Here is a 23706-nt window from a genome sequence, read left to right as displayed (position 1 = left end):
ATTTTATATAATATAAATTATTTATTTATTATAATTTGTGATTCCGCGAAATCCATGTTTATATATAATTATTTTTAACCTGTTAAGCAGGTAATTAACTTATATTCAAATCGTTTCGTCATTCACAGGCAACAGGTTAAGCAGAAGTTCACTATTAAAAAGTATTGTAATAACAAAATGGACATAATGAAAACAAATGAGAACATGACCAACTGTATTTGACAAATGATAACATTACCTTAATATTTCCTAATTTATATAATTTAATTTTGTTGCAAATTCATTTATTTGGAAAATGTTCAAAATAAAATTCTTTAATTCTACTTGTTTGTAGCCCCCTAACAGCTTAGCGGCCCTGGCTACTGCCTGGGGTCCGCGGTGGCCCGTTAATAAGGTCTTGGATTCGGAACTGGGGATTACGGGTTCGAGACCTGATTCCACCGAAGAACGGTAGTGTAAACGAGTTTGGTGTACGTTAAATCTGTCGAGACCAAACGTCCTACCGTTGGTATGGTAAGGATGTTAGGAGAGAGGGAGGGGGTGCCAGCTGAAGTATCGTTTTCGATATATGACCGCGGTTCAAAATTATGAGGTCCATCCCAAAATAGCCTAGTGTTGCTTTAAAACGGGGCGTTAACACAAATGAAATGAAAGAACTTGCAACTGCCTGATCTGAAATTCGTCACTACTTTTTCTACATATTTGAAAATTTAATGTTTTAATTATATTATTTTTATTTATAAGAATTTTGTCTTTGTTAAATCTTCAATATGAAGAGCTTACCGGGATTGAAGTTAAGAAAATATGACCACTTCTCATTTGAAGAAGCACTCTCTACATATTTTTTGTTTTGCTCTAATGTTTAAACGGAATAATTGCTATCAATCAGGTCCCAATTTTGCCTATGTTGCCAATTTAAGTAGGAAATTTGTTCGGAACAATTATTTGATGAGCATGCATCTTTTTTTCGCAGCGTTTTCTCAAGGACAAATATCTCCGAAAAATTTCGCTGATATATTCTCAATCGCACAAAGAATGAAAAAACAAACAAAATATTAAATAGATCAAGAACATTCCATTTTATTATTTTTCGGTAATTAGGTGTTTTTTTTTTGTTTTTGCTTTTATTTCGTTGCGTATCATTAAATGACGCTGAGTATATATGATAAATATTATACATTTTATTCGGGTGAATTTTAGAACTGTTATCTTTCATTCAATCAAGAAAATGGTGGTTTCATTCTGTGCATACAATCCTAAAGATGTCTATGAATTCGAAAGGATAATTGTAATTTTTTCGTTGACTCCAGGACAAATTGTGAGCCCAAAATTTAACCCATCACCTAACAACATCGAAAAATTATCTATTGCGTTAAAAAAAAAAAAAAACGATGGTTCAGTTTAGTTATATTGACGTCCCGTTTTAAAGCAATACTAGGGCCATTTTGGGACGGATCTCGTAATTTTGAGCTGGCACCACCTTTCCAAACCTCCACACCACACCAGCGGTGGATGTTTGGCCCCGACGGATTTAACGTGCACTAGACCAACTTACACGATAGTTCTTTGGTGGAATCGGGTCTCGAACCTGAAACTCTCTGATTCCGAAGTTGAGACCTTGCCACCAAGCCACCGTGGCTTAAAAAAATTCGATAAAATTATCGTTCTAATTCGAAGAAGAGAGTATAATACTTAATTCCGGCTTAAGTCTTGGGAGTTCGATTGGCTTATTAACCCCTTGAATGTGTAATTTTTTTAAAATCACTATTTAGATGCGCTGTTTGCAAATAAGTTCAAATGTTTTTCAAACAAAATGAACTGATACTATATGTTACACGATAATAATATGATATAATAATAATCTGTAATCAGAAAATTAAACATTCTAAATTGCAAAAAAACGCGGGATGAATAGAAAATGGACTGATTGCTAACCCGCGGAAATCGCGGGATGAACAGCTGGAGGGTTAAGGTATATTTAGTTATATCCAGATATGACCTAATCGAGGCAATGTAAAACAGAAATTTATTTCTATGGCATTGCGGACAGATATGTAACAGGTGGTACAAGCCCTGAACCTCTTGTTACTTTTTATTCAAAGTCTTGTCTTTTAAATGTGGGATTAAGTTATTGCTGTGTAGATCTCAGTTCATTACCCGAAGATAAGTTGAAAATTAAAGTGACAACCAACTATTGCTGGTCATAAATTAAATTCATATTAAACGATTAGTGGATTAATCATTGGAGATTGATTTTATGTATTACTATCTGAAGAAATGTACATTGGTTTTAAAAAAAATGTTCATGAAATCATGTACTTACCATTCGAATGGAAATTCCACTATTATAAAATATCAGTGTCTGTTCCATTTGATGCTAAATTTCACTGTTAGACATCATGATCTGAAATTGACAAAAAGGAAATAAATTATGGTAAAATAATTGCTATGCTATGCAATATGCTTATTCTTAAGCAATACAAAAAAACCAATTAATGTTGAGTAATTCTTAAGCAATATTTAGACATTGCCATGGAACTTATACAGTTATTTTCATTATGAAGTCTAAATTTGACTATCGCATCCAGTTCGAATTTATTAAAGCTAAATTCTATATAAAGTTTAGTAATGTCGTCTTATAAGTCTTCTTAGTATAATGTATATAGAGAAGGTTTTCATGAAATCATAACAATCGATGAAAAAGATCTGTTTTAGGTTTATTTTCATTTACAGTTATTTTTCGGATTGAAATCATTTATATATTGCATATTTCATTTTTATTTCAACCCTACATAGCTGCGTAATTTCTGTTTTGAAAACTACTATTTTTGCATATATCAAACAAACTTTGAATAAACGATTAATTAAATTATCTGAAAGTTATTTTTAAAACTAAGAATAATTTTTTTGTTGTTTAATAAGGAAATTTTATTTAACAGTTAGTGTTCTTTAAATATATTAATGAGATTCAACTATAAAACATGTCCCTTTTTGCCTTTTTTATGCAATCAGAATAATGAGATATAAATATTCTATTCCCTACAATTTCAAGAGAAATTTTAGAAATATTACTTTATTATACATTATGTATGGGAAGGAAAACTACGATTGAATTACCAGCCGCAGCCACTGTACTGATTTCGTCAATTTTTATGTCCCTTAAGAATGCTCATGATCCCTTTGATAAGTTATCTTATATCCCCTGCTCTCCTCCTCACCAATTTTTGAGAGTTTATTACTTCACTATATATTCTTAATGGTGGGAGAAAAACCCAACCAATTTACCGATTTCGCTATTTTTTATTTCATATGAAAATTCATGTACCTGAAATAAATTGTATTCGTTTGTTACCTCATATCCGAGAAAAATCTAAAAACACCACTTCGTTGTATATCTATAGTGATAAAACCTTGACAAAATCCCCCAGCCACAATCACCGTACCGATTTTACCCATTTGTATTTCATACGAAAGGCCAACCCTATTAACTCAAAAGTCCATAACATTATTAGGATATCTTCACGATATTGTTCGGCATTCAAAATATGGAACAACATCCTGGAGATGACGACTTAGAATAACTTGGGGTGATAGAGATTATCCCTGGACACATTATCAGTGCTTGTTTGATCCCTCTCTCCAGTTTTTGAAAATAAAACTTTGGATGAGTCTACAGCCCTATCAATTAAAACGATTTCGAAAATTTGCTTACATAGCTAACCAAACTGAATGTTTTAGGATATGGAAATATAATTTAAAATTAAATTTTCTTCCTTGTGATTGGACGTAGTTCACCACAATGGTCGAAATGATTCATTAAAAAATATTAACATTGTTTAATTACATTAATTAGTGATAAAAAAGTTCAAGTATCTCATAATAGTCCAGGTTTCTTATTACTTTATTTCTACATCATCATTTGATGAAATTCAAAATCATCTGGTCACGGAATTATATTTCAGTTTGAAGGAAAGACTAATTAATGAAGAATATTTTTACGAAATTTCCCTGGTTCTTTTGGATAGTGGAAGTGATATGGTGTAAAGAACGCTCAATCAGCAGGCGGCAGTAGGAAAAAAACAACGACGTTTATTTACACGAAGACACACAGGACAGCACAAAGACGACAACAATTTACAGCATAGAAGACGATTATCTTCAGCCGAGACGTGCAGCATACAACAAGACTCTACTGCAGACAGTAGCGCACAGCTTAGTTCAGCACTAGCTTGACTCCGTCGCTGCTCCGCTAATCCCTGGAAGACCAGTTCTTCACCGTCGATTCCAACAACTCTCTACTGTGTCGCTTCCAACTACGACTATTCAATTCACGACGACTCCCCGGCAGCTGCAGCTCCTTTTATAGGACTCAGGAGGCGGGTCTTGAAGCCTCTCAACCAATCAGGAACGTTCGAGGCATATCTCGGTTCCTACTGGACGGATGGGGAAAATTCTCTATGTTTCGGGTATAATCTATTTTGGCGCCAAAGTCGCCAAGTTTGTCCCAAGCTCCGGGACCTCCGACGCGACACACGAACTCCGTCCAATACAGATGACTGTAAAACGGTCTTTTTAATGATGGAACCAACTATTCTAGGAAGCAGCATTACAGATTCGTAACAATATTATTTTGCATCTATCAAACAAATTGGGCTACAATCAGACAGAAATATCTTTTTATTATTTTATGTATAAGTGTTGATTCAGTTGTTCTGACAACTTTTAACTAACAAAAAGCATTTTGAAATAAGCAAACACATTATGAATTCTAATTTCATTTGGCTTAAATTTAATAAAAGTAATTGGTCACCAATTTCATTTATCTCACAGTGCTAATCGAACTAAATTAAAAAAACAGCTCAGATTCTTTTTGCTTTCATAAAAGAAACCGACGGATAATAGACGAGGCATGCTACTTCTATTTTGACTTAATCAGAGGTTGCAAACGATTTCGTGCCACTAAAAATCGATAAAATGTCATTCCGTGTAAACATGCCATGAATTATAGGCGCTATTGACAGATTAATGTATAAAAAAACAGCGCAGAGGCGGAACCAATAATCACGCCTTGTTCTCTTGGAAGGACACACTATAACTTAATTTTCAACTTAAACAGCTTACATTAGCGATAATTGATAAGAATGTTCGATAAATCCGTTACTTTCATATTTATTTATTTCAAAAAGAAATGAAACAAGAAACTCTTTGTTAAAAGCATTTAATTAATATGCTAACTACTTCATACAGTTTCTTTTTACTTTCTCAGGTACTAAGTATGGGGAAAGTGCTGTAATCGATGAAAAATTTAAACTCGAGACTTTAACGAATTTCCGCTTTTTAGACATTCCAGAAGTCGAAAAACACATTTTTTGCATTATGTTTCTCTATCAATCTGTCTGTGTCCCTTTTACAAATGAAGTTCTCGTGTTTTTTACCCGAGTTATACTATTTTATTTTAATGAAATCAGTCATTAGAATGGGCAAAATTTGGCTATTAGAACATTTCAAAATGCCTTTTCTTGAATTATTATTTCATCTCTAATCAAATTTCATAAGCCAGAAAACATATTTTTTAAACCACCTGATATTTCATAATGAGAATAAACAATCAATTATTTTCAGTTTCTTGCCTCAGTTTGTAAGGAAATATCTTCGATCGTCTAAATAATTTCTAATTAATGAAAATAATTAACAAATAAAATTAAACTAATAAGCTAAATGAATGCCTTTAATCATATGAATCTCAAAAATGTTTTAAAACATCGTAACTTAATAAGCTGTAAGGTGTTAAGGCATGTTTATACAAAAATAATTTCTTTCATTCTATGTTTTTGGTATATTATTATTATTTTGTATTAGTACATATGGTATATTCATCATATATTATATACTGTTTTGTGCAAAATTGTTTAAAAGTCACACTGTTCATTTAAAAGCCATTTTAAATCAATTATAAATAGAATGCGATATATTATTTCCACTAATAACCTACTGGCAATGTACAGATTTTGCAAGGCTAACCTCCTAGGGTTGATGAGCAGGGAGTAATTTTCCATCGAAGAAATAAAACGAAGAAGTTTTCATTTTGTCTTGCCATTAAACAAAATTCTGATTTTATCATTTTTATTATCTGAATTTATCATCTTATAACTATGTAATACGGTGAAACGCTTGTACAACCCATAAAAATGGTTTGAATTTTACTGCAAAGATTGATATCATGATATTAATATATCCAAATTATACACAAAAATAGTTTAAAAAGATTTTGAAAATTAAGAAAAACATCTGCACTTCAGCTAAATTCACATCAATAAATATACAGTGACTCAAAAAATTGTGAGTACACTTTACTTTTACTTGATAAATCCGACTTTCAATATAAATAACACATTACCGGGAAGTGCAAACATGTTTTTATTTTTACACATAACAAATGGTTTAATTTAGAGTAAAAATAAAGAAAAATCAACGAAAAACTTCTAAATTGAAAAGTTTCAGAAACATTTTAAATAAATATACGCAGAATTTTGCCTCGAAAAATTCAGAATACACCAATGAAGTTTTTGCAATATCAAGCATAGAAACAAAGTGTCACTATTAAATTGCATGTCTTTTGGCTCTTATAATGGCCTCTAAATGTCATGATACCGATTCGACCCATTTTTGGTGGTGTCTGAAGATATTTTATCCCATTCTTCTTGCACCACTTGTTTTAAATGGGCTTTGTTTTTAATTTTATGTTTTTCAACCCTCGTTTTCGGGTATGGCCCACGAATATTCAATGGCATTGATGTCAGGGTACTGTGGTGGTGTGTGTAACTGCTATTTGCAATGAAAAAGGCATCATATTTTGACGTTACGTGCATTCTCTTTGGGGTCGTTGTCCTGCTGGAAAATGGAATTTCCATCTAAACCCAAATTTTTAACACTTTCCTTTAGATTGCTGCTACCATATGGTTCATCCAACTTGTTGCAGAAACTTTTCAAATCATAGGCAGAAGTGTAAGTGCTGAAACTGTGCTAAATGCCATTAGACAAGCTGGATATAAAAGTAGCATTGTTAGAGAGAAACCGTTCATCAGCTTTCAAATTCAGAAAAAGCATTTGGAGTTTGCAAAAACTCATCAATTGAAGACCAATAACCTTTGGAAGAAAGCCATATTTAGTAATGAAAGAAAACTCCACCTTTTTGCTAGTGAAGCCATCGTACTGTATGGAGAAAATCTAATACTACTTTGGATCCAAAAGATTTACGTCCTACAGTTAAACATCATAGTAACTCCGTCATGATTAGAGGTTGCATGGCTTCATCCGGGGTAGGAACTTTAATTTTTATAGACGGCATTATAAATGATACGGTTTACTTGGGTATATTTCGCAGCAATCTAAAGGAAAGTGCTAAAAATTTGGGTTTAGATGGAAATTTCATTTTCCAGTAAGATAACGACCCCAAACAGAATACACGTAACTTCAAAATATGGTGTCTTTTTCATTGTAAACAGCAGTTACACACACCACCACAGTACCCTGACATTAATGCCATTAAATATTCGTGGGCCATACTCGAAAAAGTGGTTCAAAAACACAAAATTAGAAACAAACCCCATTTAAAACAAGTGGTGCAAGAAGAATGGGGTAAAATATCTTCAGATACCACCTAAAATGGGTCGAATCGGTATCATGACATTTAGAGGCCATTATAAGAGCCAAAAGAGATGAAACGTAATAGTGACACTTTGTTTCTATGCTTGATATTGCAAAAACTTCATTGGTGTATTCTCAATTTTTTGAGGCAAAATTCTGCGTATATTTATTTAAAATGCTTCTGAAACTTTTCAATTTAGAAGTTTTTCGTTGATTTTTCTTTATTTTTACTCTAAATTAAACCATTTGTTATGTGTAAAAATAAAAACATGTTTGCACTTCCCGGTAATCTGTTGTTTATATAGAAAGTTGGATTTATGGAGTAAAAGTAGGGTGTACTCTCAATTTTTTTGTGGCACTGTATATATATATATTTGAATTTAGAAGTTTTGATATTTTTTTTTTAATTAAGACAGTATGATATTATTTTTTGAAATTACAGACAAAAGATTTTGCTTTAATTTTTAAATAATTAAATTTCTTACTAAAATTACGACTAAAGAGCTCCAATGTGCTTATTTCTCATTTTTCAAAAAAATAGATTTCATTCCAATCACATTCGCTGCAGAGAACTAATAGATATACACACACATTAGTTTTTATTATTTGGAGAGATATATGGACAATATTCAATACACTTGCATATTGCTTTCGCGAAATAATATGAGGTTTCATCTATTATCTTTTTATTCTTTTAAAGAGAAAACCACATTAAGTAGGAATTCACACCCAAGGAATCAGACGAAAAATGTCAGATATCATTGAGATATAAAAGAAAAGAATGAGAAATTTTCGTTCTCAAGTCACTGAAATGTTGCCAGATCTTTAGTTATTTAAAAGTTTTGGTTCTCTAAAAAAATAAAGCCTTTTTTTAGCGTTGTTATTCATTTAATATTCTTTTGCTTTGTTATAATCTACTTCAAGAATGAATTATAATCCTCTTGCCGAGTTATATTTTACATCTGAAAAATAATGACTCTTTTGGTTTCTTTCTTAAAGGGAAAAAAAATCGTTTTCGGAATATTAATAATAATTATATTCAAGAAAAAAAAAGAAATTTTATAATAAGTTTCTTTGATAGCATAAGATTTTTTTTCTATAATTTCGCAAATAAAATTTTGTACTTTTTCAAAATAATGCGATATTTTTATTTTCTCGTATACGAGTAACAAAGAACAATTACTGTTATTTGCTCTCGAAATTTGGAAGTATTTCCGCATCCTTTCTTTCTTTTTTTTTAGCCTCTTTGAATTCGAAAAAAAACCCATATGCAATTTTTTGAATTATTTTTGTCTACGTGAAAATGAACAATTCAAAAACGGAGATAAAATTATGAAATTTAGTATGTAAACGCATTGCCTCATTAATAGAATAGTAATACAATATGGTATTTCAGCAGTCTGATCCACTTAATCGCTCATATTGTCCACAACGCTGCCAATCATTTAATTTTCATCGATTTTTAATTTCTCGCATACGAAATATAAAGGAAGTATTGTAATCAATAAAAAAATTCAAACCCGATATTTTTACGAATCAACAACGTTTTAGACTCTCTGACTCCATGAGACCGAAAAATACATTTTTGTTTTTGTATCATCTGTAGTTCAGCTTGTCTACGAACATGATAACCTAAAAGCATTTCAGCTTGGCAGATGAAATTTGGTATATTGAGTTAGACGAAATTAGTAAATATCTATCAAATTTTAAGCGAAATCCATTCAAAAATATGTCTGGCTGGCTGATCATGTACAAGTGAACTTTATAACTACAAAACGCAAAGAGCTATGTAGATATGTTTCGGTGCACAAGTTTAGCATAAAAAAATATAAATTCTTAACAAATTTCGACCCACATTTTTTAAAAGGTTGGTCATCTGTCAATCTGTGCTTTCGCATGCACAAAACTACACTTATAAGTACAAAATCCCATACATAATTCGATACAATTAAGTCACTGCGTTTTTGAATTGTCCCATTTACATGTTTCTGAAAGTACAGACAGACAGATGATCAAACCCATGTTGGATTAGGCTCAAAATTTGATGAGTGTCTACAGTATAGATGTTAAATATGTGTACAGAATTTTGTCCATCTAGCTCTCTTCATTTTGTAGTTATCATGTTAACTTATATTCGAACAGCCGGACAGACAGACTCCCTCTGAGCGAATTTTGCTTAATATTTGATAGAAATCTACTAATAAATAATAATAAATTTCGTAAATAATAATTTCATAAATACTAATAAATAATAATAAATTTCATAATAATAAATAATAAGACCTATAATAAATTTCCTCCGTCTAGCTGAAAGCGTTTTTATCTTTGTCCCAGACAGACAGGCATTTTCCAAAAATGTGGTTTTAGAACTCAGGGAAGTCTGCAAAGTGGTGATTTATCATAAACGATCAAACGATTTATCATAAATTATATATAAACAAGATCCCCGCCGAAGCAACTGGCCGCTTGAGGCGATTAGTAACAAATATGTTAAATAAGTTAAAAATGTGTAGAAATGTAAAATAATATAAGTAAATTCAAAAAACTAGTGATCTCATTATGAGCAATTATTGCCAGGGGTGCAAAATCCCCAAATCCGCCACTAGGTGTCTATAAGATAACTGCAGATTATGAAAATCTACCAATTCAGATCAAAATTATATTAATTTTCTAATTAAGTAAGTCACAGCCGACAATTTTTACTATTTTGATTCCTCCCTCCTCCATTTGTACCCATGGAAAGCTCCAGCACCTACTGTGGTGGTGGGAACGGTGCCGCCCCCTGTTGGGTGTCTATGTTCCATCTCAATGCGTTTTTGCGTCCCCATATTCACAAACAAACAGACATAATTTCAAAAGTGTGTTTTTCTTTATCAAGCAGACCTGAAACATAAAAATGAACATTGTCTCGAAATCGAATGTTTTTGATGTTCTAATAATCGCTTGTGGGCAAGTAAAAATTATTAGGGAGTACTATGGAAAGACAAATCGAAAATTAATTCTACCGTGATGTTTTCTGCCGACCCTCAATAGAAAACTCGAAAACACGACTCGTGTCCCTTCAACTCGAAAAGAGTCTCTTGTCAAGGTATTCACGCCTCGCTCATTACTTGGTAATTTTTAATCAAGGAAATGGGGCATCGGGTTCTTCCGTTACCTGGTTATTTGAAAGTTAGTGACATTCTGGGTATAAATTATGCAGACTATCCTTATCGATTGCAACATATATAAGAAGTGTTTGAAAATAGATTTAGAATTAAAGGAAAAATTCATCTAAGAATGTTTTGTCAATTATGACAAATTTAATTAATCTAGCCAAATAATATAAAGAATTCGTATCAAGCGCCAACTAAAATCGTTTGAGTTTAGCTTCAATCCACTTTTTAATTTTTGTAATTTCTTTATTCTGATAATCTGAGTCCCTCTCAATAAATTATTACTAATAGTAAATCATTATTTATGAGTAAAACTTATTAATAAACCACTATTATTAGTATTACTAATAAAGTTACTAATAATAATTTTTAAAAAATCACTAATTTCTAATATTACTACAAATAATTACTAATAAATCGTACTTATTAAAAATGTTTACTAATTAATCATTAGCAACTATTAATACTAATAGTAGCATCTAATATATCATTTGTTACTCCTTCTAATAATAAGTGAAAGATTACTAATAATGTTAGTAAATATTGAATAATTATTAGTAAGAGTAATAATATGTTTATAATAATAGTTTGTAATAATATTCAATAGTTAATTTCTTACCGTTCAGTAACAAACCAATACTGTCAAAGGGAAAAATGAATATTATGTTTTATGTTATCTAAGTCAATAAATAGACGTTGAAAGTATATTAAAGTTCCAATTCTTTATACAATTCGTGGTCACATAAGTCATATTCAGTCAAATATTTTTACTACTCAATATATTTAAAAAAATCCTCTACACTTCTACTATTAAAACTGGCCGAGATATGAAACTTTGAATTTCATTATTTTAGGCCAATCAATGGCCACCTTGTCGTCGTGCTTTATGTCAATTATATAATTTAAAATAGCGATATCCAAAGCTTCATAATTCAATCCATTTTAAATGCAGTGGTGTATTTATTTTCAAGACTGTTTCGCCAAATACGATTAATATGGACGAAAAATTGTACAGAAAATTGGATTTCATCATTTTTTCAAAAATACACTTTTTAACCCAAGCAACATATAGTTCTTTGCGCAATTTAAAACATTTTTTCCAACTTAAAGTCTCTGCCTGTCATTTTTAGTCTGGTAATTAGGTATTGGGACAAGATTAGAGTGGAAATATTAAATGTGATCTCGAATTAAGATTGTTACAGCAATCCATGTATTTCAGATATAGTTAAAACATTTTGAATATAAAAAACCATTTTTTAAACCAACAAAGCATAAAAATGCATCATTATTCATAAAAATTCCACAAATAAGTTTTTGTTGTTTACCACCAAATAGAATCGGTAGTAGGAATAAACACTGAACATAAATTTTCAAATAGAATTAATATAGAAACATGTCGTTTGTAAAAACCAGTAGGAACGGTCTTCCAAAAACATTCTTGCATAATTTCCAATAATCCCCCCCCCCTCCAACGTAAAATTGTGAACTTTGGATAAACCTCGAATTTCTTGCATGGTATTGATGAATGATGGTGTGGTGAAAGCTTATAAGCCAGTTAACAGCTATGCTATCCGAGCAATTGCTTTTGTATCATGGTCATGTTACTGGACTGCTAACCACAAGGTCCCAGGTTCTATCCTCGCTCATACCAATTCGCCACAATAGATACCAAATATAGATTTTTGGCATGAATCTAATTGGCATTTTTTACTGAATTTATCATGTATTTCGGACGCTTTTTTGTCGACCCATTGACAATAATAATTCAAATGGAACACACAAAATAACATACATAATTTTATTTATTTAAGTTAGTTGTGCCATTTTTTCAATCTGTTGGGAAAATCGAATTTATCTAATATATAAATTCGCTTTTCGGATATATAAACCACATGCCAATCACCAAATAACTCATTAAGGGGTGATATCACTACAGATTCAGTAAAAATGCATAATTCAAACCAGGTCAATATTTTATAATTATTTACGAAATGCCATGCAAGGCGTTATGTGGGATAACACCTTTGTTAGAGTGTATGCGAGAAAGTTTTGGGGGACCATTCATTCCCGCTGGTGTGTCTTAGAAACTACACATATATTAAACAGAAACTTTCTTCTTTAGCTTTCAACAATGAGAAAAAAAATCACACGACTAAATATTTGATGAAACAATGAAAACGGTTTGAATTTTAGGGCAACAATGCAATTTATTGGAAATTAAGCAGAAAAAACTTTTAAAAAATTGCCGAAATTTACCTGAAATCGCACTATTATTAAAGTGGCTTTATGAAAAACAATCTTTTTAAATTTTGAAACAATGTAAAATTTATTTTTGTGCAATAACAGTTTTGAAAGTCATACAGAAAAATGCCAAAATTCAGATTAATTTTAAATAATTAAAAATTTAATTAAAATGAAAAAAAATATCCCTCTCCAATGCACATTCCCATCCTCTGAGGTATATATATATATATATATATATATATATATATATATATATATATATATATATATATATATATATATATATATATATATATATATATATATATATATATATATATATAATGAAATTTTAAACTCTAATTTCAATTCTAAATTAATTCCCAAAGCTTTATCTTAATTTAGCCCATAGTAATTTCATTCTAAAATAATCTTTTATTTCCTGATCCTATTCCACTTTTCTATTTCATTAATTCAAGAGAAGCTTTGTAAAATGCTTTAGTTAGCGGTTCCCATGTTCCGAGTGAAATGATAAAATATGCTAATCTAAACAAATTCTTTTTTAAAAGATCCCTGTGTTTCCTTTACTTGTGATTGACGCGTGTCAGAAATCCCTATTAATAACCCTATAATATAATCCCTATTAATAGTATAATATCACTGTGAAAAATATTTTGCCTATTGATATCTCATGTTATATAAGACCAGAGATAATTTATTTCTGTCTTCTTCTCTTGCCTAATCTGTTGCTGTGAGCGGACGTGCTTTGTCCGAGCCTCTTGTAAATAAATTTAGCCTTTCCGGGATGTATTAAAGCGAATTTAAAAATGCAGCCTTCACTGTCTTGGAAACTGACTTCTGATTCAAAAATTATATGTTTACATATATATAAGCCGAATATGATAGCTGTATGTAAAACAGTCTAGATTGTAGAACGCCAGCAAATACATATATTCAACACTATAATTAGTATTATTTATTTGTCAATTTATTTGTAAAAATGCACACTCTTTTATTTACTTTATTATGACTCATTACTGAATAGCATCCACATTACACCCAATGTCATTTAACTTGATGCTTGGTGCTTATAAATACTTTTGTAATTAAGTGATCGTGAAGAAGTATATAAGAACCTGATCAATTATCTTAACAAAGTGCTGGTATTATCTGTATATTTAATATTTTTAGAATTTGTTATATTCTACGTTTCATCCATATAGCTCAGATGATTTATAAGTTATCGTTCATTCGCAGACAGGTAGAAAAAATCCCCAAAATATTTATTTTGGACTCAAGAAGTGCAACCTGGAGATTACTAAAACTCTCGAGTTAGAATTTTTGTGATGATTCCAATATTTTCTCTTTGCACACTTCTTATGTGAAAAAGTTAAAGCAAACACTATTTCATCGATTTTGAAAATAAAATATAACTATTATTTCCTTAGTTTAATTTTGCGCATTATAGAAATTTAATAGTTGTATTTTTTTCTTAAATTTTAAAAGGTAAGCTTATTGTAAAAATAAAAAAATAAAAATGTGGTAATAACTTCCTTTAAAACAATATAAAAATTTGTATCAAATTTCTGTCAGAAATGTGTAGATATTTTAGGCTGCATGTTGTGAAAAATACCATAAAAAATCGATAGTTAAACGAAACTTTCTTTCTCCAAAGAAATTCGTAAAATCTTCAAAATAAATTATGATAGTTTAAAAACATGTTTATTATTTTCGATACATAATGTCTTTAGATATTTTGGCGATTCATTACTGGCTGCAAAAAACCCCGATATCTTTGGCGATTAATCTTTGGCATGTGGTTAATTTAATGGTACTAATTAAAAAACGAATATTATTCAAAAAAATTATAAAAATGAAACAACGTTAACTTTTTTTATAATGTTGAGAATGAAATGTTCTGTTTCTAGAAAAAGAAATGTTCATAAAATATTTGGTAGTAATATTTATATTATATTAAAAGAAATGTTCGAAAAGGCCGAAATAAAGATATTTTATAAATTATAGGGAGTATAGTAAAATATTTTACTATATTCCCTTCAATCATACAAAATCTTTTAAAATGATGATAAATACGAGACAAACATTTCATTGTTAAATTTTAATCATTATTTAAGCAAAAAGTATGGTTAAAACTAATGTTTATGTAAACAGAATATAAAGACACTATTTAATGTGCATGAAAAAACAGGAATTTTAAATTTTTTTGTGTTTAATACATAATTTATTTACTAAATATAATAATGTATAATAAAGTTTTAGTATCAAGTTTTTTTCCCTAAAATTCAGAACCAGTTACCGCTCCATATAGAATCAAAATATAATTAAAGTAATTAATTAAATGATAATTAAGTTCATAAAATATTAAAACAGAAAAACGTCATCGAGAATACAGGAGTAAACAAAATTTCAAAATTCTTGCACAGCAAAAAAAAAAAAAAAAAAAAAAAAGTGAAAACCAAATTGCGAAATGCCATTCTTACAAAGCTGACATAAGTTATCTTAAACAATTACGTATAATGAAAGGGAATAAAACTGATTACTATCTAATTATTAAAATTAATTATTGTTAAGATACGTCTATTATTACATGCAAAAACATAGTTATATAGATTACTTTTATAAGTTGAATTACCTGAGTAAAAAATTAAATGATTAAATGAAAAATGGCAAAAGACATCGAATAATAAATATAATCTTTCATTCCAATTTCATAGAACTAATAACAAGTGAACAATTTTTTTTTATTTAAGTAAATAGATAAAACTCTCAAAATGAAAGCTCATTATTTTGAATGTAAAACAGATCAAGGCGGAATTTAGTAATTGGATTTTTGTTTCTTTTTATATTGATCCCTATTTTAAATGTACTTTGGAATGCGCAGATATATTTATTATTTTTTTAGTGAACATGAAACAAGAAATTGTAAAATAAAAATGCGATCAAATATAATTAATTAAAATTTTCTTTCTTTTTTACTTCGTTCTTCAATGATAAAAGAACAAATTCAATTATAGTTCGAAAATTAAAATTAAATATTTTGTGACTAATTTGTGAAATTATAAACATCTTTTCTTGTTTTCCTATGAATATACTCGTCATTTTTTATTATTTATTTTTAAATTATATATATATTTTTTATGAATTTTCAGTTTTTTTCTATTTAAGTGAATATTTAAACCGTTTGAATTTATGAAAAACATGGAAAAGTAGCATTTATCCTAGGCATCTTCAACGAGTTAAATATCGAAATAAAAAGTCGTACAAAAATATAAGATGAATAATATACGATACATAAAGATAAATGCTTATTTATGCAATGTTGAAATTGAATAACTTTGCGGCTTCTTATTATGAGGTCCCTCTATTGATAAACCAGTTAATTTATTACATATTTCAATAAATTCTTAAAATGTCAATTATTTATTTTAGGCTTACTATTTTAAAGATTTTGTAAGAATGCACTAGTTTGTATTTATGTATTATAGCTCTAGATAATGCCCAATATCCATGTTTCTACACATTATTATTGAAACAGGGGCTCGGTGTTTATCAATATTCTAAAAACAATGTCAAACACATAGGAACTTGACTACTTTTGTTAATAAATTGTTAGTATTATAATGAAAGCTTATAAGCCAGTTAACAGCTACGCTACACAGGCAATTGCTTTTGTATTGTGGTCATGTTATTTGGCTGCGAACCACAAGGTCCCAGGTTCTAACCTCGCTCATAACAACCCGTCAATTCTAATATTTTATAATTTATAGAATTTGTATTTTTTATAAATTTATTTATTTAGCAATTAAAAAATAGTTTTTTTTATTGACATGCTTGCGACCCTCTCTCAATCTAAAGACCCTAGACAGTTATCTAGTGGAAACTGCGCCACTTCTTATATATTCTTCATCCAAATTTACAATTTTTGTTCGATCTGAATGAAATAAGTAGATATGCTTTTTAAGACAAAAGTAAAGGTCACTGTCAAGTTCCTAACTCTAAAAGTTAATTAAAAAAATTGGAGAAAAATGAAAATGAAATCTGCGATCGCAAGTTTCAAGTTTTTCTGTGAGAACATTATTTTTTAAGGATTTATTTGTCTTAATTAATTTAAGTCATTAACCAGTTTAAATCGGTTTGAAACAATCACGAGACTTCTCTATCGGTCTCTATCCCCCCCCTTCTCTCTATATATAATGATAATTTTTTTAATCTTTCATTTTCAATGTTTCTAGCTGGCAAACAAAGTTTTGGAGCTCGACCGATTTTGTGATGAAATAACAGCTATGATGTCATATTTCTACGTCAAACTTTTAAAAACGCATCTGCTGTCAAAGAAGCATAAGTAATAATAAAGCAATACTGGCAAAAACAGGTCAACCTTTTAAAAACGCATCTGCTTTCAAAGAAGCATACATAATAATAATGCAATACTGGTAAAAGCAGGTAAAAAAAAAATATCGATTAAAAGATGATGATGAAAACTACCATTTATGCTTTATTCACTGCCTACGCTATTTCCAGCTTCAATATTCATTGCCTACGCCATTTCGAGCTTCAAAACTCCCTAATCAAAACAACATCATGTTCTGACATGATAAAATCAGCAATTGTTTTAATGTTTTTCAGCTATATCTCTTGAACATATTGTACCACAAAAATAATTTCAATATTATCGTAAAACTCAAGAAATTATATTTTCAGCTCATTTCCGCACATTTATTTTCTCTACTTTTCATAAGTTTTTAAAATTCAATTTCTTACGTACTTTGTAACGTAACTATTATTGCAAAGAGAAAATTAGTTGAAATAATTTCATTGTTGAATGAACCATTCACTGAGTCTCCATTCTTAAAAGTTAGGATTAGTTAAGAAAATTAAGAGAGTACTTTCTTTGACAATTAAATCCAGGAGTAGTATTTTTACTTATGCGTTTATTTCGTATTATATATATGTTAAGGTAAATGTAATTAATTCGGTGATTATGCATGATTACTTCTAAAATCATTTGTGATTATGAATAAGGATGGTAATTACAGATAATCACCAGATTAATCATATTTAACTTTATATATACAGTTTTTAATTTACACGTCGGTAATGAGAAGCTGATTGAATCCGGTGATTATGAAGTTGCCAAATATATATATTTTAAGTCTTAATCAAATAAAAAAGGAACATTTTAAATAAATTAATTCAATGTTAAGAATTTAACAGCTAGGAAAGCCAACATTCCTAAAGAACGAGATGCCGGTCAAAGGCAATTAGTCAAATATATGAATAGAAATAAAGGCCTCATTAGCTTTATTAAATAACTATCAAAATATCCAGTAAAGATTTCTTCTGAAAGATTAACCTTTATTAAAACATTTAGTCTTTTTAATAGAACAATTATTATTGATGAATGGTTCAAATTTTTGCAGTTTTTATAACTTGATTTTCAAATTAAGATACTGATTTGTTAATGAAATAATTCATTTAATAACAACACTGTTTAGTATCTAAATTAGCAAAACAGTCCTCATTCAGGTTGGTTCGAAATGTTGCATAATGATAAATAAAATAAAATTTACCTGTAAATGGTTTTAACTTTGCAGCTAAAGAATGGACTTTATTAAAATTTATATGGAATAAAATTTTGGATATTTCATATTGAAATAGGAAAATCAGTGGCCTTTTGAAACAAATAGATTAAATCATTCAAAACATCATGGTAAATAATTGGAGTTCTAACATCATTCATTTCATGTGCCATTGCCAAGAGTAAAAAAAAGTTCTTGTGCGACATCAACGTATGTTGAAATCAGTAATCGGACTGCCATCTGGTGGCGTTTTAGTGAAGTTTCTCCTAAATTTTATAGAAGTTTGATTGTTTGCACAAATTTCACGGTGAATTAATAAAATGATTTAAAATTCAATGTGCTAACTTGTAAAAAATATAGAAAGAAAAAAAAAGTCAAGAAAGCAGAGGCAAATTTAGGTATTTAGCAGCACTAGACAATGTACATTATGAGGGCCCTCTTTAAATAATTCGTGAATTTCGTTACACATTTCAAACTATTTTTTATTTAAACAACATGTTAATAATATTTTAGTTCCATTTTTTATTTTAATGACTTAATGAAAACACGTTTTTATTTATTTATTTTTAAAATGCATATTATGAAAGGAACGACTATAGCTTTAAATATTTTAAAACAGAATTATTATGTATAAATAATTTTTTAGTTACAAATAAAAACATTTAATTTATGCGATGAATTTTAAGAAAAATAATAAATTCCAATCAAATATAATATTAATAATTGTTATTTAACTGGGGCTAAAATATAATGTAACCATTCTATTAGATAATCAATTATAAAACAAGTAATATGAATTATAAAATCATTATTTAATTAATAATTCGATATAAATACAATATATTAGCCTAATATTTTATAATTCAAAGAATTTGTACTTTTTTTCCCCACAAATTTCTTATTTTGTCAACTAAATTAAAAGCATTCTTAAGGCATTTGCATGCCCTCTCCCTGCACAGGCAGCGCTACCTCTCTGCCTGGTCAGAAATCTGCCTCTCTGAGAAAGGATAATCGGAAACATGGCCGTTCTCCAGTGCTGTAGTTATATTTCAATGTCAACTCTTTAAATTCCAAGAATAACAATTTACGAATGCTTGGATAGCTGACAAGTATTTTGCGGCTGTAGGCAACATTTGCCTTCTCTTTTAATAAGCTGGCCAATTGAGTTTTGTATTTTTAACATAACTTTATAATTTCATCCACTTGTTAATAATTTTAATCAATTAAAAAAATAATAACGTTGTGAAAATATATGTTTCAATAAATTTTTTTATTATGACTCATGACTACACAACAACACGCTTGTACTCTTGATGTAATTACTTTAAACTAAGTGACCGTAATCAAATGTACAGGAAACTGATTAATTGTATTTGAACAAAAATTAATATTATTCTAATAATTTATAAATAATAGAATTTGAAATATTTACAAATTGATTTATATGGCAATAAGGCTAATAATGTTTTCTTAATTGGTATGCCTGTAGGCCATTTTCCGTTCAGAGATTAAAGGTAGTTGCCTAACATCCCTAATCGGACCTAGATTCCTAACGAGAGAGCAAGGTGTTAATTGTTCGCGATATGGTGTACCGATAGTAGATTTTATCAAATTTAATTGTTATTATAGAACACTTTGTGCTGTGGGTGAAGATATGTGGTGATTTAAGTACATTAAATATAACAGATTGTATGAATTAGCATCCAAGTGCTTAAAAGAGCATAATATTTTAAAACAGAAACGTAAAATTAAATTCTGCAAAAACAAAGAAAAATTTCTGCAGTTCATAATTTACTATGAAAGAAGCTTGTTAATAATATTTACAGAAAAACATGATTTACTGAAAGATGTAGATATCTCAACGCGAATAGTTAAAAAAAAAAGGCATTCCCAAACTGTAAGGTTCAAACTACCGACGAGTCGCGGGTCAATCATTGGTTAGACGCAACTGTATTTTGTATATGCATATTATCACAATTTTCAAAAATGGGATTTTAAAATCAGTATCAAGCCATATGGGGCGACAGGACAATAAAAGCGCAATATGCAAACAAGTGACTCGTGTCAGCTCAAATTCTGCCCAATTAATCAGAGACCTCTTTTCAATACGGCTGTTTAATTTAGTTTACTTACTCATTAATTTCGAAGTACCTTTTTTATTGTTTATCTAATTATTTATTATATTTAATAATAAATACTTTTTTCTCTAAATAAATGTTCCTTTTTTTATGTCCATGAAACCATTTTCAAAAAATATGTGCCCTTTGTCTCAAAATAAATAAATAACTGAAAGATCATTGCGCCTAGGATGAAAGGGGGTTTCTAAAAAATGGGCCGCAGAGTTTGAAAGTTTGAAAAGCCCTGGCTTAAAATATGAATAAGCAGATACATGAATCGTAATCTCAGTTTAAATTATGCATCATTATTGATTAACACGGGGTTAGAAGCCCTCTACCGATTTCAAAGAAACCGAAAATCTCATTAAAGCCCTTTCAAACCAAATCTCATTAAGCTCTTTCGGGTCAAAGTTTAAAAAAAAAATGCAAATCCGGATGATGAGAATTTGATGAGAAACGGTATTTTTTAAAGCTATAGAGAGGTTCGAGATTTTATTTTATTTATATACATTTTTCCATCTCATTTTTTATCTGTTTACCTGGTACTGTAGTAAGAGGAAAAAAATGTTAATCTTTATTTGCAATTCAAGTGAAAGTGATTTTTTTCCTTACGTCATTTTAATAGCATTTCATAAATGATCTAGTCAGATTTGGTAGCTACAAAAAAGGAAAATGCTTATCCGCTTTTAACTTCCGAAAAAAAAATGGAGAGTAATATTTTTTTTTTTACTTTGTTTCGTTTTGGAGTCGAAACGGAAGTGCTATGTTTGTAATTCGATTCTGTTAATATTTTTTTTTATATATATAGTAGTAATTTATGTCTGATTTGAATTCAACTTCAAAAAAAAAAAAAGAAATGGCTAAGATCAAAATTTCCATTATAAATTATAAATAAACGCATTACACCAGCGGTCCCCTTTTCGTTGTGCGGGTGTTATGTAAAAAATATTTTGAGGCCCACTAAGTAACTTAAAATTTTAAATTTAATAAAAATAACTTGAAATTGTATATATAGTGAGAATGTATATGCCTGTTATTAGTAAAGCTTACTGTAAAAGGATTAAATATTATTTACGAATCAAAAGACTTAATTATAATTGTTATTATTTAGCTGTTATAAGAAAATTTTAAAAAAATCGCACGATAAAGATTCAAAATTAAAAAAAAAAATTGCATAGAGTTTTTTAGCATTTGTCCAATATTTGGATTAAAACTTGACAGTTTTAACCTTAATTCTTTCGGCTTTAATGGGCAGAAATGTATCAGAAATCAGATTTCGTTCGCTTTTCGGTAAATAATTCTTACTTTTACGTGGTTATCATAGAATAGAACCACTTTTATATGGGTTTTAAAATTTGAACCATACAAAATTCGGATTGAATGGGTTAAGTCACTTTCTACATTCAATTTATTTTTGCACTTATATTAAAAAAAATTAAAGTTGATAAAGCACATACACGCAGATAAGTGTTTGAAAATTCTATTGAATGTCTCTATACAACTTGGATAATCGCTGAATATTGTTGCGGAACATTTATCCAGAATGAACATTTATCCAATGGTGAAGTTCTAAAAAAAGTTTAGGGGCATTTCACGTGAAAGTTCAGCTAATGATTCTTCTTTGTTTGATGATATTTTTTTTTTAAAATAAAGTCTTTATCAAAAGGAATTCTACTCTATAGTATAGGTTTCAATTTTCGGAAAGCGGGATCTAAAAAAATAAAAAAACACGGTCCATAAATTGAGAACCTCTGTATTACATATTTGAGGAACAAATGTTATTAGATGTGTTTCAAGTCAAATATTGTAAACTGCAACAAATTCTATATAATTTTTACTGAATAATGGGAACTACTTGGCTCAATAGAATGTTTTTAAAGCCGAGATTAAATTAGAAAAAAAAATATTATTTGAATTTTTCCAGTAATATTTCTCGAAAACGGCTTTATTCCAAACTGTGTATTTTGAAGTCAAGTCCTTTATTGTATAATTGCGTCAAAATGCCTATTATTTTCACAGAGTTATTATACAAAGAACGGTTTTCAGATTTGTTGAAAACACTAATATGTAAAACAATAAATTGTAATCACTTAAATTTTTGAACCTGTAACTTTGACTAATTTTCAGCCGGCATCCTGGCATAGGGGTAGCGCGTCTTCCCTGTCATCTGAGCGTCTCGGGTTCTAGTTCTGGTTCGGGCAGGGTTGTTTTTCATGTATGTTCTGTCTATGAGGTGTGTGAATGTGCCGCTCTGTAAAAAGCGGCTGTGCAAGCGAATGTGACGCATTAGTAGCTAAGATGTACTCTTGGCCCTAGATGGCGCTACTGAAACAAGAGACGCTCTCTCGGCTTAAAATCGCAGACTTTGTCTATGGCTTGTCTATGACATGTGCCATAAGAAACAACAACTAATTTTCATGTTTTAGACTTCTTTAATTTCCAAAAACACATTTTTGGAAGTTTATCTATCTGTCTACAAACATAATTTAAAAAGGCGACGAACTGTCTGCCTGTCTGTATATTCTTTCAGAAACATGTAAACATGATATTTCAAAGTCAATGACTTTAATATATCAAATTTGATATGGGATTTTGTGACTACAATTATAGTTATGTATCAATTTGTTATTTTAATCTGTTAAGAAAAATGTATCTAAAACATAAATTCGATGTTTAGATATTATTAACCGCATGCTAGAAATTACTCGCCAAGTAACTCGCCAAGGATGGCATGATAGATTCAGTAAGAATACTAAATTCACGCCAAAGATTAATATTCCGTAACTATTGGCGCATAATTCATATTATTCCTCAAAGAATAATTTACCTACGATTCAGCTAATAAGATTGTATTTGTTGTACTAAGAATTTTTAAATAGTCGTGAGAGAACACATATCAATTTTTCTTCAAATATTTTCTATTTTAATACTTGTACATTTACACAAATCGAAACAAAATAAGGA

This window comes from Argiope bruennichi, chromosome 1 (assembly GCF_947563725.1).
Source record: "Argiope bruennichi chromosome 1, qqArgBrue1.1, whole genome shotgun sequence".
NCBI lineage: Eukaryota > Metazoa > Arthropoda > Arachnida > Araneae > Araneidae > Argiope > Argiope bruennichi.
This window is presented reverse-complemented; position numbering follows the sequence as displayed.